Source organism: Glycine max, chromosome 7 (assembly GCF_000004515.6).
Source record: "Glycine max cultivar Williams 82 chromosome 7, Glycine_max_v4.0, whole genome shotgun sequence".
Classification (NCBI taxonomy): Eukaryota; Viridiplantae; Streptophyta; class Magnoliopsida; order Fabales; family Fabaceae; genus Glycine; species Glycine max.
In genome coordinates, this window is record NC_038243.2 from 32691403 (window position 1) to 32706176 (window position 14774).

At 37.2% G+C, this 14774-nt stretch overlaps 1 pseudogene; it reads right to left on the reverse strand.

The window, feature by feature from the left end:
• Window positions 1-1657: 1657 nt before the first annotated feature.
• LOC100784973 (7-deoxyloganetin glucosyltransferase-like) lies at window positions 1658-14418 on the reverse strand (annotated as a pseudogene).
• Between the last annotated feature and the right edge of the window lie 356 nt (window positions 14419-14774).

The window sequence follows — 14774 nt, forward strand, 5'->3', positions numbered from 1 at the left end:
TGCTAAACACTAAATTATGTTGCCATACTATTTTCAGATTCCATTAGGAGCGATTTTAGCCATTGTTGATCCTATGGTCATTGCTGTTTCGAAATTCAAACTGGTCCTGCGGTCATTGCTAGAAAGTCAATTGTGCTGAAGCCTCGAACTCAGGTATTTATATCTTTGATTCGAAAACTAATTTGAAATTGTTGTTGTATGCATTACTGGTATATTTGTAACTTATGCTATGCCTCTCTACATGACCTTTCTTTCATTGGACTAATATCTTCATGCCTATCTACATGACCTTTCTTTCATTGGACTGATATCTTTGAAGTATTTACTGTGATTTTAACTCTCAGAACTTGTTTATTGTTAGTGTTGAATGTTTTTGTATTTTTATCTACTGCCCTTCTCTATATATATGTTGTGACTGCCACTTCCCTTCTCTCTCTCTTGTATTATCTATATATATGTTTTTTTATTGAACTTTTGGTAGAGAAGATCTCATTACATGAAGCTCCCCACACCCAAGTATCCTTAAACCTATCGTTTAGGTTGATAGCAGTAGTCTAATCAATAAAAGCTGAAGCTATCCCCATCTCATTATCAAAAATGAGTATTTACCTTAAAAATAAAAATACAAATAGTGTGTGTACATGAGTAACGATAATATTAAATTTGAATAAATAGAATCTGATATTGTAATCTTTCCGATTTGAGGTGTTGGATCCTATAAAACTGGGAAATCAGTGTTAGGGACTTATTAGTAGAAATTGAACTCTTGTTCTTCTTTACCGATTCAACTACAGCTCAGCAGTGGTAGTACCAATGAGCCTGCATAATCTGCACTTTTTTTTGCCTTGGCTTCTATTCTCTCCTCACTTTGAATCAGGAGATATCCTTTCCATTCAAGGCAGCAAGCAGAAGTTTCAATGAAAGTCTCCTCTCCCACATAGCTACTACCTTCTCAACACTATTGGAATCACCATCATCTGAATAATTCCCTTTTTTCTTTCTCTTTCTCTCACACACCCCCATGACGTCAAAAGTTGTTATTTTCTCTTTATTCCTATCATCAGTCCCGACCATGTCTTAATATTTCTTTCTATCTTTCTTCTTTTTTTTAACCTTTTGGAAGATTTCGGTTTAACCTTCCCCTTCACGATTCTCTCTTTTCATTCCCTATTTTGCTTCGCAGCACAGTCATTAGAATAAGGAACACAATGGAAGACAGTATTATATGCAAACACACAGTGCATCGCAGCGTCACCAAGAAACTCATCTCCCCTAAAAAATCATCCCAAACCAATTCTTCAACACACACAGAAACACACACACACACACACACAACCACACACACAGAGAAACACACACACACCCACATCCACACACACACACACACACACACACAACCACACACACACACACAGAGAAACACACACACACACCCACACCCACATACACACACACACACACACAGAAACACACACACACAACCACACACACAGAAACACACACACACCCACATACACACGCACACACACACACACACACAGCCACACACACACACACACACACACACCCACACCCACATACACACACACACACACACACAGCCACACACCCTACAAAGGAACACCCCCCCAAAACCTTCAATTAATCTAATGTTTATCTAATTAAGCAACACCTCCTTAACGAATTTGTCCAAGTTCATGAATGAACAACCACTGGGTGTACTGGCTTCCTCTGCCTTCTTCTTCAACTCCACGATATTTTGTCTCATTTTGTTTTCTTTCTCTCCCGCCATCAAGTCATTCATCAGCTTCTCCACCTCTTCTCCTTTCACATTGGTATCAATTCCAATCCTAATTTCCCATTCATTGCAGATATATCTGCAGTTTGTTGGCCGATCTGCAAAGAATGGCCAACACAACATTGGTACTCCAGCACAAACACTTTCAGTGGTTGAGTTCCATCCACAATGAGTCAAGAATCCACCAAGGATGGTTCAGCACTTGCTCATGTGGACACCAACTTGCTATTAGGCTTCTATCTTTAGTTTCATTCACAAACTTAGATGACAAAATCACTAAACCTCCAATGACAAGGTCAGGCCTGATGATCCACAAAAAGGGTTTCTTGTTGTTGGCCGAACCCCAAGCAAACTCCAAGAGTTGTTCTGCTGACATAACTGTGATGCTGCCGAAACTCACATAAACAACGGATCCCGATTCCTTGGATTCTAGCTATTCAAGACACTTTGGATCTTCCTTCCAAAGATTGGAACCTAAAGATGCAAAGTTGTTTTGTGGACTTTGATTTAAAAGTAAAGGGAGAGGACCAATGGTATAAAGAAAAGGGAGCATAGAGGAGAGACCATTCATTGCATCTCTCTCAAGTTCATCAAAAGTATTAAACACAATAGCAGAGGCACTGGGAACTCTAGCCACTACTTCAATTAAATATTCTTGCATGAAATCATTTGGATCTATTGTCCTTATAAAGCTAGGCAAATCTTTCAGGCAGAAATTTAACCACCAGAAAATTTTACTCTAATTTCCTCATTTACAAGATAAATTTCCATAAAGCAATAGTGGATAGATTTCCATAATCTGTAATCACACAAAACAACATTGATCACTAGTTTGCTCTCAAATTTTACTAGCATGACAACTACGCACATCCTCATGATACACACAGACCCTCATGATACACACACACACACACACATATACCCAACTACAATAATAAAGCATAAGCACCCTTGAAACCCAGCATTTGAAATTAGTTACATAAATAACTATTGATGTCTATATTTTTCTGTAATTGAATTTTACCTTTTGTATGTTCTTGTATGTGATAAGTGTAATTTGCTATATAAACAATTGTTGTTCATGCTGAGTGAACCTTAGATTCCCGTTTGAGACTGAATGCAATGACTCTTGCGGATAGTTTGCATTAGTCATTGTATTTAGTCTTGAATTGTCCATTTGGATAGTTTGGGGAGACTGGTATTTTTATGTTAGATTCATTCGTGAAGGTTATTATTATTTTCATTAATTTGATTAAATTTCGGTTCAATGCATTTCAAGTTGTTCTTTGAGTGCATACATGATTTTCGAGAAATTCATTTCACCGATGACATGTCGTGTACTTGGAGACGAATGCGAAATGCTACCGAAATTTAGTCAAATTTTTGTAAATAATGGTAACCCTGATGATTAAAGCTAACATAAAAGACAGTTTTCCTAAATGGGATAGGGCCACACCTATAAATAAAAAAGTGAGATTTTCATGCATGGAATTGCTTAGATGGATCAAAGTTGGATGAATGAAAGTCGCATGAGCCCAGAATATGAGGATGGCGTCAAACAGTTCTTGCAATTTGCTTTAGAAAGAGGTTGACCGAATGAAGAAGGAAAATATTATTGTCCTTGCATCAACTATTTGAATGGAAGACGACAACTACTCGATGACATACGGGACCATCTATTGTGTGATGGGATTAAGAAGAATTACACGACGTGGGTATGGCATGGTGAAGTCACAGACATGTAGAGTGGGTCCCAATCTGAACCGTTTGATGTAGAAATGGGAGATCGGTTGAAGGACGTGATTCGTGACCTTGGACAAGAGTCTTTCCAGCAAGCACATGCCCCTATGTATGAAGGATTGCAGAGTGATTCAAAGAAGCCTTTGTATGCAGGATGCAAGAATTCCTTAACCCTGTTGTCTGCTGTGTTAAGTTTGGTTAATGTGAAGGCCAGGTATGGGTGGAGTGACAAAAGTTTCACCTCACTGCTTGAGGTAGTGCACAATCTGCTTCCAGAGGACAACACGTTGCCTAAAAGTTACTATAAGGCGAAAAAGATATTGTGTCCGATAGGTATGGAGTATCAGAAGATTAATGCTTGCCCCAATGATTGCATACTGTACAGGCATGAATTCCAAGAAATGTCGAAATGCCCTATCTGTGGGACTTCACGGTACAAAGTGAAGGATGAAAAGGAAAGCAGTTCTGATGAAAACTCCAAGAAGGGCCCCCCAGCGAAGGTTTTGTGGTATCTTCCAATCATTCCAAGGTTTAAGCGTCTTTTTTCTAATGAGGACGACGCAAAAGACCTTACATGGCATGCAAATGGAAGGATTTCTGATGGAATGGTCTGGGGAATTTTGGGAAAGAGCCAAGAAATCTTTGACTTGGACTAGCCAGTGATGGAATGAATCCATATGGCACCTTAAGCACTCAACACAGTTCATGGCCAGTTCTGCTAGTAATTTACAATTTGCCTCCTTGGTTGTGCATGAAGCGAAAATACATGATGTTATCTATGATGATATCGGGCCCAAGATAGTCAGGAAATGACATTGATGTTTATCTAAGTCCGTTGGTTGAAGATCTGAGAAAGTTGTGGGACGAGGGGGTTGTAGTGTTTGATGCATTTCGCAAGGAGACGTTCGAAATGCGTGCAATGCTTTTTTGTACCATTAATGACTTTCCAGCATATGGGAATCTCAACGGTTACAGTGTTAAGGGTCATCATGCATGCCCCATCTATGAAGAAAACATAAGTTACATACAACTTAAACATGGGAGAAAAACAGCCTACAGTAGGCATCACCACTTTCTAACACCCAATCATCCTTACAGACGACTGAAAAAAGCTTTTAATGGAAGTCAAGAGCATGATATTGCACTGATACCGTTGACTGGTGAGCAAGTATATCAGCGGGTTCAACACCTGAATATTGTATTAGGGAAGACCCAAAAGAAGGATAAAAGTCAGAGTTGCATATGGAAGAAGAGGTCCATTTTCTTTGATCTTCCGTACTGGTCTGATCTTGACGTTAGACATTGTATTGATGTTATGCATGTGGAGAATAATGTTTGCGACAGTGTGATTGGGACGCTCCTTAACATTCAAGGCAAGACGAAGGATGGCTTGAATACCTGTCAAGATCTAGCTAATATGGGTATACGATCATAGTTGCATCCAAGGTCTGATAGGAAGAAAATTTACTTGCCCCCAGCTTGCCATACTTTGTCCAAGAAGGAGAAGATAAGTTTTTGTCAGTTTCTTCGTCGGGTGAAGGTTCCACAAGGATACTCTTCAAATATTAAGAGCCTTGTGCACTTGAAGGAGCTTAAGTTTGTAGGGTTAAAGTCTCACGATTGTCACATGCTCATGCAACAATTGTTAGCTGTGGCTATACGAGACATCTTGCCAAACAAAGTCAGGTTAGCGATAACTCGCCTGTGCTTTTTCTTCCATGCTATATGTAGCAAAGTCATTGATCCTGTCAAGTTTGATGAGTTGGAAAATGAGGCCACAATTATACTGTACCAGTTGGAGATGTATTTTCCCCCTGCTTTCTTTGACATCATGATTCACTTGATTGTGCATTTGGTCAGAGAAATCAAATGTTGTGGTCCTGTTTATCTATGGTGGATGTACCCGGTTGAGCGATACATGAAGATCTTAAAAGGGTATACAAAGAATCTATATCATCCAGAAGCATCTATTGTTGAAAGGTACATTGTAGAAGAAGCCATTGAATTTTGTTTAGAATACTTAGAGAAGGCTAAACCTGTTGGCCTTCCTGAGTCTTGGCATGATGACAGAGTGGGTGGTAATGGTTCAAGAGGACTGCATGTGATCACTCCAAGTGTAGAACATTTGTTAAAAGCTCACTTGTATGTCTTGGACAATAGTAATGAAGTTTTGCGATACATGCTTAAGCATGAAGCTTTAGTCAAACAGAATAATCCAAAAATGTCAAAGAATTGGGTGTTGAAAAAGCATAACAAGACTTTCTGTGATTGGTTTAAAGATACAATCTTTGCAGATGAGAATGCTTTAGAAACATTAAGAAAGCTAGCAGATGGGCCTAAAAGAAATGTTATAACTTGACAAGGATACGACATAAACAAGTATTCATTTTACACAAAAGCACAAGATGACAAAAGTACAATGCATAACAGCGGGGTCACCCTAAGGGCTGAATCTCAACACTTTGCAAGTGTCAATGACGCCAATCCCTGTGTAGCTTCCATTCCTTACTTTGGGTTCATTGATGAAATTTGGGAGCTTAACTATGTGAAATTTGCGGTTTGTGTTTTCAAATGTAAATGGGTTGACAGCAACACCGGTGTGCGCACCGATGATATAGGATTTACACTGGTACACCTAAAGAAACTTGGTTACCACAATGACCCTTTCATCATGGCAGAACAGGCTAGACAAGTATTTACGTTCAAGACCCTTGTGATGAAAGGTGGTGCGTGGTTCTGTAAGGCAAAACAATTGGTGTTAATGTAGAATATAATGATTCATACATGGACACCTATGTTAGTCCTTTGACCGCTCAAATCACTCCTAACGTTGTCGGTGAAGAAGAAGCTGACGACGTTCATGCTAATCGTAATGATCATGATGAAGGAGAATTGATTAACATCGTCTAATGTAATTTTCTGTAGAGGCAGAGGTCACCAAAGCAAGTAAGTGACAGCTACATTTATTTCTGATTGAGGCATCAGTATTTTGTTTTAGATGGCATCCTTAGGACTTCATATAACTCATGTTTGTCGCCAGTTTCATCATCCACCACCCTTTTCTTCTCTGTCTTCTCACGTTTATTGTTGTTAAACCCATATTTATGCTTTCTTCCCTTCATGTCTTGTTTTATCACAACTTTAGCCGAATCTCCTATCTTCAGCACAGTTGAATCTTTTGTCTTATTCTCCAATGACACACTTTGATGGCCTGTACCTCTTTTTTTTTCATATGTTCTAGTGCTTCAGCTTCAGAATGCATAAAGCAATCTGAATTTTCCAGTGATCACCAAAGGCTTCTGCATTAGCATTAACACTCTCCACCCTCTTTGGTTTATGCTTCTGTGCTGCATTTCGTGCTTCCTCCTTATAAATCTCAGATTTATTAGAGGTTGCACTAGAACGATTAGCACCAATCTGTCCTTCTTCCTTGTTTACCAGCTCAATATCTTTCCTTTCAACTTTTGTTTTGTAAATTACAGTGTAGTTTACAAAAGCAAAGGTGAAACGAAAGATATTGAGCTGGTAGAGGAGGAAGAGGCACGAATTGGTGTTGATTCTTCTAGTGAGACCTCTAATAAATCTGAGAATTATAAGGAGGAAGCACGGAATGCAACATAGGAGCATAAACCAAACAGGGTCGAGAGTGTCAATGATGATGCAGAAGCCTTTGGTGATCATTGGAAAGTTTAGATTGCTCTATGCATTCTGAAGCTGAAGCACTAGAACATATGAAGAAAAGAGATACAGGCCATCAAAGTGTGTCATTGGAGAATAAGACAGGAGATTCAACTGTGCTGAAGATAGGAAATTTGGCTAAAGTTGTGATAAAACAAGACATGAAGGGAAGAAGGCATAAATATGGGTTTAACAACAATAAACGTGAGAAGGCAGAGAAGGTAAGAGTGGTGGATGATGAAACTGGCGACAAACATCAGCTGGATGAAGTCCTAAGGACGCCATGTACATGTGTATTTATGAAGATATAGTATTTATATTCCATCACGCATCCATTGACTGCTGATAAAATGTAATAGACTTTTTTTAATATGCTTGCCCCAAATCACAATTAAAAAGCACAACTAAATCACTTATATGTTGTTGTATGTTATTGTATAAAAGATCATGGGTTCTCCACCTGCCTCCCCTCCTCCTCCTCCTCCTCCTTCGGATGCATCGGCTTCACCGTTTTCCGTGAAGCGGACACGCAAAGCCTCACGTCTACGATTGTTGTCCACTAGACCGCCTGGTGTTGAGAGACCAGTGGTCCATGTTGATCCTGCTACCGGGAAGGCCGACGGTCCCCACAGGAAGAAATTAAGAACATATTTGGGGATTGTGGCGCGTGATAAGGTGGACGCCACCTATGAGAACTGGAAGGAGGTCCCTACTGCTTAGAAGGACCTGATTTGGGAGGATATTCTGGTATTTTTCTTTTCTTAATTGATTTTGTTTAATTAATAGCCAAAAAATACATTATTGTAACAAATAAACTTTATTTGATGTTGTCAGGCAGAATTTGATATCCCAGAGGCTTCTAACAATAGGACGAAAAGGAAGTTACTTCAGACCGTGGGGGACAGTTGGAGGCAATTTAAATCAGACCTCACGAGGAAATGGGCCCTTGCAGCCGATCAGGACGGTGTCAAGGACACTATCTGTGAGAAATACGACATCAACAAGGAAAAGTGGGCCCAGTTTTGCCAGACTCGCAGAGACCCTTCTTGGGAGGTATGTTCCTTTCCATTTAAGTTGTTTTTCAAATAACATGATGTTGTTATACTTCATTCTACCAATTTCAAACATTATTGTTTAATTTTTTCAGGATGAGCGCAAGAAGGCACAGGCCATCCAGAAGTAGAATACTACCCCCTCACGTTTTGTCTCGGGGGGGTTATGACTATTTGGAGCAGAAGCTCCTGGCTGAGAAGACGAAAAAGAAGCTGGAGGAAGCTGCACAGTCAAGAAGTGTTGATGGCATCATCGACCCTCCATCCCTGGTCAGACGTCACGTGAAGTGGAAGATGGCCCACACGAAGAAAACAGGGGACATGACAACTGAGGTCGCAAAGGAAATCGCTGAGAAGATTGTAAGTCATTTTCAACTAACCATTACAATTATATTTCAATATTTTGTGAATGCCATGTACCACTGTGTGTTTTCTGTGCAAGATTCCTTTGAGGAGCAGGCCACACAAGGATCCTTCGTCCCCCATGGATGTCAGGATGTTCTCGCTGCTGCTATTGGACGTCTAGAGCACCTTGGACGTGTCCGTGCTGCTGGAGCCGGTGTCACCATCAAGCAATACTTTGGATCGGCTCCACGGACGTCCCGCAGCTCTTCCTCCTTGCCTCCTGAAGAATTGCAGCAGCTGACCCAGCAAATCAGGGACCAGCTAGAGGAGTCCATCACAGAGAGAGTGACGCGGCAGATCATGACATCCTTCAGCCAAATGCAGTCCCAGCTTCAGTCACAGATGCAATCTTAGGGACTTGCAGTGCCTCCTGATCCCCTAGTTCGTCCCTCCGATCCTCAAGTGAGCATAAAGGGGAGTTGTGTTGATCCCTCAAGAAACGATCCTGAGACGGGTGACTCTGATAGGTGCGACTTGTACATAGAAGTAGATCCTGCCCGCCTGGTTGCCATGGGGAGAGTTTATGAGGAATCCACTGTTGTTCATAACACTCCTTTGTTGCCTGGCCAAGTAAAGGTGAGTGTGGAGGATGTTACAGATGCAGATGCTCCAGTTCCTGTACCCACTGATGAGGTTTCCTTAGTGGGGCTGACACTTCACACCTTCCTTGCTTGGCCGACACATCTGGTCAAGTCTTTATCACAGCAGGTACTTATTGTCCTTACTATATGTTTCTTCTTTTTAAATTAATTCATTAAGGGTGCCTCAAATTAGGCTATTTAACTTTGTTTCATGAACAGGTAGCTGTGTCTTCAACAAAACCAACTCTAAAGCCCGATCTGGAGGTCGATGATCCGCTTTATCTGATGACATTGACCATCCCAGAGCTTTTCTTGAGGCCTTATCAGGTTAGATGGGATGCCACTGTGTTCGAGGTCTTTAATCCAGATTTCGCCTTCTACATAAAGCATGAAGACCTCTCTGAAATCGCACACGGTGGTCAATGTCTCAGCATATTAGTGTTACATTTGTGGATTCTCTAAGTCATTTTATATTACTTTTAATTACCCAAGTTATTGCTTTCAATTCATAAATATTTAACTTTGACTTAACATAAACAGGCATCTCATTGAAACATGCATGCGAGCGGGGAATTCTGATATCTATAGATTCCTCGAGCCACAGTCAATTCAGAGGTCTGGGCAATCGCAGTTTGAGTCTGAAAGTTACATAAAGACTTGGATGTAGAGTTCAAAACGCGATGTTTATCTTGGAGCCTACCTAAATGGGTAAGTCACAAAATAACTGAATTTAATTAATGTTTACTAATGTACTAACCCATATTAATCTCCGCTACAGCGGACACTGGCAGGTGGTGGTCATCCTGCCCAAGAAACACCTAGTTGTCTGGTTTTGTTCATTGCATAACAGGCCAGACAACTACCTTAAGGGGATTATTAATAGGTTAGTGTTCTTTTCAATAGATTTGCATTGAAATACCTCAACGTACAACACCAGTTTTTAATTGTTACTCATCTGGAACAGTGCATTAAAAGGTCTTGATGATGCTCCACAACCTAAATCAAAGGCTCCTGCTAGGTGGATTGTCGCCAAGGTACGTCATTTACATAAAACTTCCACTTATATATATTTCTTTATGTGTCTGTACACTAGTTGTTTAATTAATATCCAAATTTCATTATGTATTTAGTGTAATAGACAAAAAGGAAGTACTGAGTGCGGCTACTATGTGATGCACTGGATGTCCACCATCATTTTAGGAACTTTTAGGAATAATTGGGAAGCGGTAAGTTTATTTCAAACAAAATCAATTTATTTATAATTTGTATTACATTATTAACTTATTATGATTTATTTCATCATGCAGTATTTTAACAATCCTAGACCATTGGAGCCAGAGAAATTAAAGGCATTGTGGATCCAGTAGGCACAGTTTTATCTCCGAGTTAGAGATCAGGCCTAGGATTTAGGGACATTATCTTTAGCTTTAGTTTACTTTGGTTTAACATTTTTGACATTTTCTATGTAATATGAACATTGAATTCATTTGATGATTGTTCTTTATGATAAATCAATTATTTGATGTTTATTATCATTAAAACTGCTTGAAAGCAGAATAAAATGTTTATTTGCTATGAATTGGACTTGAAATTGCATTTGACAGGTACAATTTTGGGTTTACTGTAAAAACAGAAAGTATATATAAAAAAATACTTGAAAACAACATCGGTTATTAACAAAAACCGATGTTAATATGGTAAACAACATCAGTTATTTACAAAAACCGATGTCGACATGAACCTTAACATCGGTCATACACAAAACCGATGTTAACTTTTGTACATTAACATCGGTTATTCATACATAACGGATGTTACCGTTTCTATATTAACATCGGTTATTTATACATAACCGATGTTAATGTACATAAGTTAACATCGGCTATCTATATTAAATTAACATCGGTTCTTCTAGAGAAACGATGTTAATATATAACATTAACATCGGTTTTACTACAAAACCAATGTCAACTTTCGTCATGCATACACTTTTTTTGCTGTAGTTCTTTGTGTTTAACATCGGTTATTTATAAAACCGATGTTATCATATTTATGTTAACATCGGTTTTTAAAAACCGATGTTAACAATGATACATTCAACATCGTCACTTTCAACATCGGTTTTAGAGCCGATGTAAAATCCCCTAAATAACCGATGTTGAAAGTGTAATTTCTAATAGTGTCTATTTTAAACTATAAATGCATATCATTTTTTTCAAATAAAAAACCTAAAGGTATTAATATGTGATTATTACTTCATTTAGCATTTGTAATTATTTGTAAGTGTATATGTTTGAGATGATTTCCTGTAAAAAAAAAAGTCAGATTATTTCAAAAGTTTTTAACCAAATAACACATTGTGGAATAGAAATGAAAAAGGATAAAATAAGAAACCTTGTTACTTTTTTATTAAAATAAAAAAAATGATTTTTTTCTTGTTTTTACATAGAAACCTTAAAAAGTAGATAAAATGGAATAGAATGAGTAATCTCTTTTACTTCTTCCAATTATTTTCAATTATATTTTTTTATATTTTGTTTCTATTCATTTGTCATTTACAAAGTCTAAGATCACACGAATTACTCTTTTGTCAACTATAGTCTTTCTTTTTATTTAATCTATAATTATTGTATTTATTGTGGAGTGTAAATGAAAAAGGGTAAAGTAGAAAACCTACAACTATTTTATTAGTATAGAAAATTTCTTGTATTCTTTGGTTTCTACATAGAAATCTTAAAAGACATATAAAAGTAACAGATTGAGTAATATAAAGCAAGAAAGTTTTGGCACATTTTTTGTCACCCAAACAAGGGCATTTTAGACATTTCATTTTATTTATTTAGGATTTGTTTTATTTAATAAATGATATATTAATTATTGGGACATTTAATAGACAGTAAGCTATAAATGTCCATTTGTTATTAGCCCAAAAGACTCCCTAAATGGTTAGAGGGTAGGTGCAACTATGTTACATATTAAATTAAAGAAAGGATATAGTTGAACAAAACAATTAATGTAATCTTAGACTTTGTCAATATGGCATATAAATAGAAACAAAGATTTTAAAAAATGCAACAATTGAAAAAAATAGAGGAATTATAATTTATCATTTTTGATAAAACCACACTTCCTCAATAGGATTAGCCCAAGAGACTCCCTAAATGGTTAGAGAGTGTGACTATGTTATGAGATGAAACTCATGGGAGACCACTCATATTGTGTTGAAATTCCATACAATAGTGTCAACATTTGATGTTTGAGATTTTCAAGTTGTGTAGTGGTTATGTGTGTATATCAGTTATGATGATTGAGTATGATGAAAAATTTCATGGAGTAGAGTTATTTTTTCATTATTCATTATGATAATTGGTGATGAGAGTATATTGTTGATGGTAATTGCAAATTATGATATAATTATGTTGTTGATGCTAAGTTGAGGAGTTTTGATGCTAGTTGTGTTGTGTATATAAATTAAGATGGATGAGCTTTGATGATGTTTTTTATTGGTGCTTATTGATGAGAAATTAGAGATCTCTTTATATGAACTGAGTTTTGATATAAACTTATGAATTTGAATTGTATTATGAGCTTATGAACTAAGTTTTGTATAAATATTTTAGTTATTAATTATGTATAATATTTTTGAAGTACGCAAGGTCTAGTTTTCTCCATTTTTCATTAATAATTGGAGATTCATTTATCTACAATTGTATAGTTTGGTTTGGTAAGTTTACCTTTACATGTGATATATGTAGTGGTGACTATGATGATCCTAAACCCAACATATGAGGGAGCAGGTGGAGTTTAGGTGGATCTTCCTCTTGGAGACATTGTAGATAGAGTGGGCATGAGACTAAAGATGCGATCCCTTCGATCTCTTATTTTGTTTGGTTTATGTATAGAGGTGACCAACTTAGGTTTGTCTTTTTTATATTTTCAAGAATCTCATGTAATTAAAGATTTATCTTCTTTTAAGAAAGGTGTAGAGCCACGAGGCATTATATTTGTTTTAATTTTGTTTTATAAATATATGTTTTGTATTTTAAGATTTGAGTTACATTTGTTGGTTTTGGAAGCATGAAAAGTTCACAGTATTTTCATAAGTTAAAGAGTTTCGAAATTACATAAAACCAAACCTTAGCTTTGTTAGTTATGTAACAAAGGTGAATCTATTGGGTAAAAATTGTAACATCCAAAAAATTAGACTATAGAAATTAAAAAGTATTACTATTAGAAATAATAATAATAATAATATAAAAAATAATTAAATAAACTATTTAAATAATAGTATAGTAGAATTAAAAGGAAAAGTGAGAAAATGAGGAAAAGACTCATTTTCTACTAAAAATGGTAAAAGTCAACAAAAGTCAACCCTAGACTACTAGAGACAATAGAAAAAGATTGACTTTGTCAACTCATTAATGGAAATTTGATAAATATGATCAAAACTCTTTAAAATAGTTTAATTAATAAAAAGAAATAGTTAGAGTTATAATTAATAGTTTAAAGTGACTAAAGTATAGAATTAAGTATCATATGAAGCTTAATTAGGAAGTTTATGGATTCAATTAGAGCACCTAAGATAATTAGGCCTTAACCCAAGTGGGTTAAGACCCACTACATAAGGCAACACAACCCTAGGATGACTCAGGGGTGTGGCCGGTTTTGAGAGCAGAAGGGGCTAGGGTTTGCAAACTCTTTCTTGCTTTGGGAGGCTTGGTTGAGAGGATTTAAGGGGGTTTTGTGGAGAATAGAGGTAAGATCTCAAGAAAACCTTTTTTATTTCAATTTTTCTTTCATTTTATAAGTTTAAATTCTCATTCTCTTCTCCTAAAGATGTCTCACATGTGAATAGAATCGTTAGACAGAAGCAAGTGTTCCATTGCTCATCATATTTTCAATTTTTGGTGAAGAAGAAGAAGAAGAAGTTCTTTGATTCTTCTTGACTATTTAACAAGTATAGTAAAAACAAGTTCTTAGACTCTTTTTAGCTATTTAACCATACCCTTCCCAACCAACTAACATGTTGTTATCATTATTATGATAGGGTGGTCAATTTAAACCAAAGATATTTGACCTTTGTCATACCCTAATTTCATTGGGGGGTACTTGCGGTCGGTTCTCAAACCTTGTTTGCTCCCTTCGGAACCCTCAAAACAAGCATCGTTGCGTAATTTGTTAAGTTTTTCAACATTTCGGAAGTCAAAATAAGCATTGTTGCGTAATCCGCGACGTTTCAGAAGGAAAACATGTATCGTTGCATAATCCACAAAGTTCCGTAACGTTTCAGAAAAAAATCGATAAAAAACACAAAATGGGGTGTATTTAGTAAAAATGAGAGTGTAAATAGCAATCTGGACCACTTGGGCCTTCCTAAAGATTCCAAAAAGAGGGCGGTGGCTTCTGGTGGAAGCAACCCAGCTCACTTGGGCGAGCTGGGCGGCAACCACCTCCCTTTTTTCTCTTATAAATAGGGGAAGGAGGGTAGAAGGAACAGGTTCCACCTTTCTAGTATTGAGG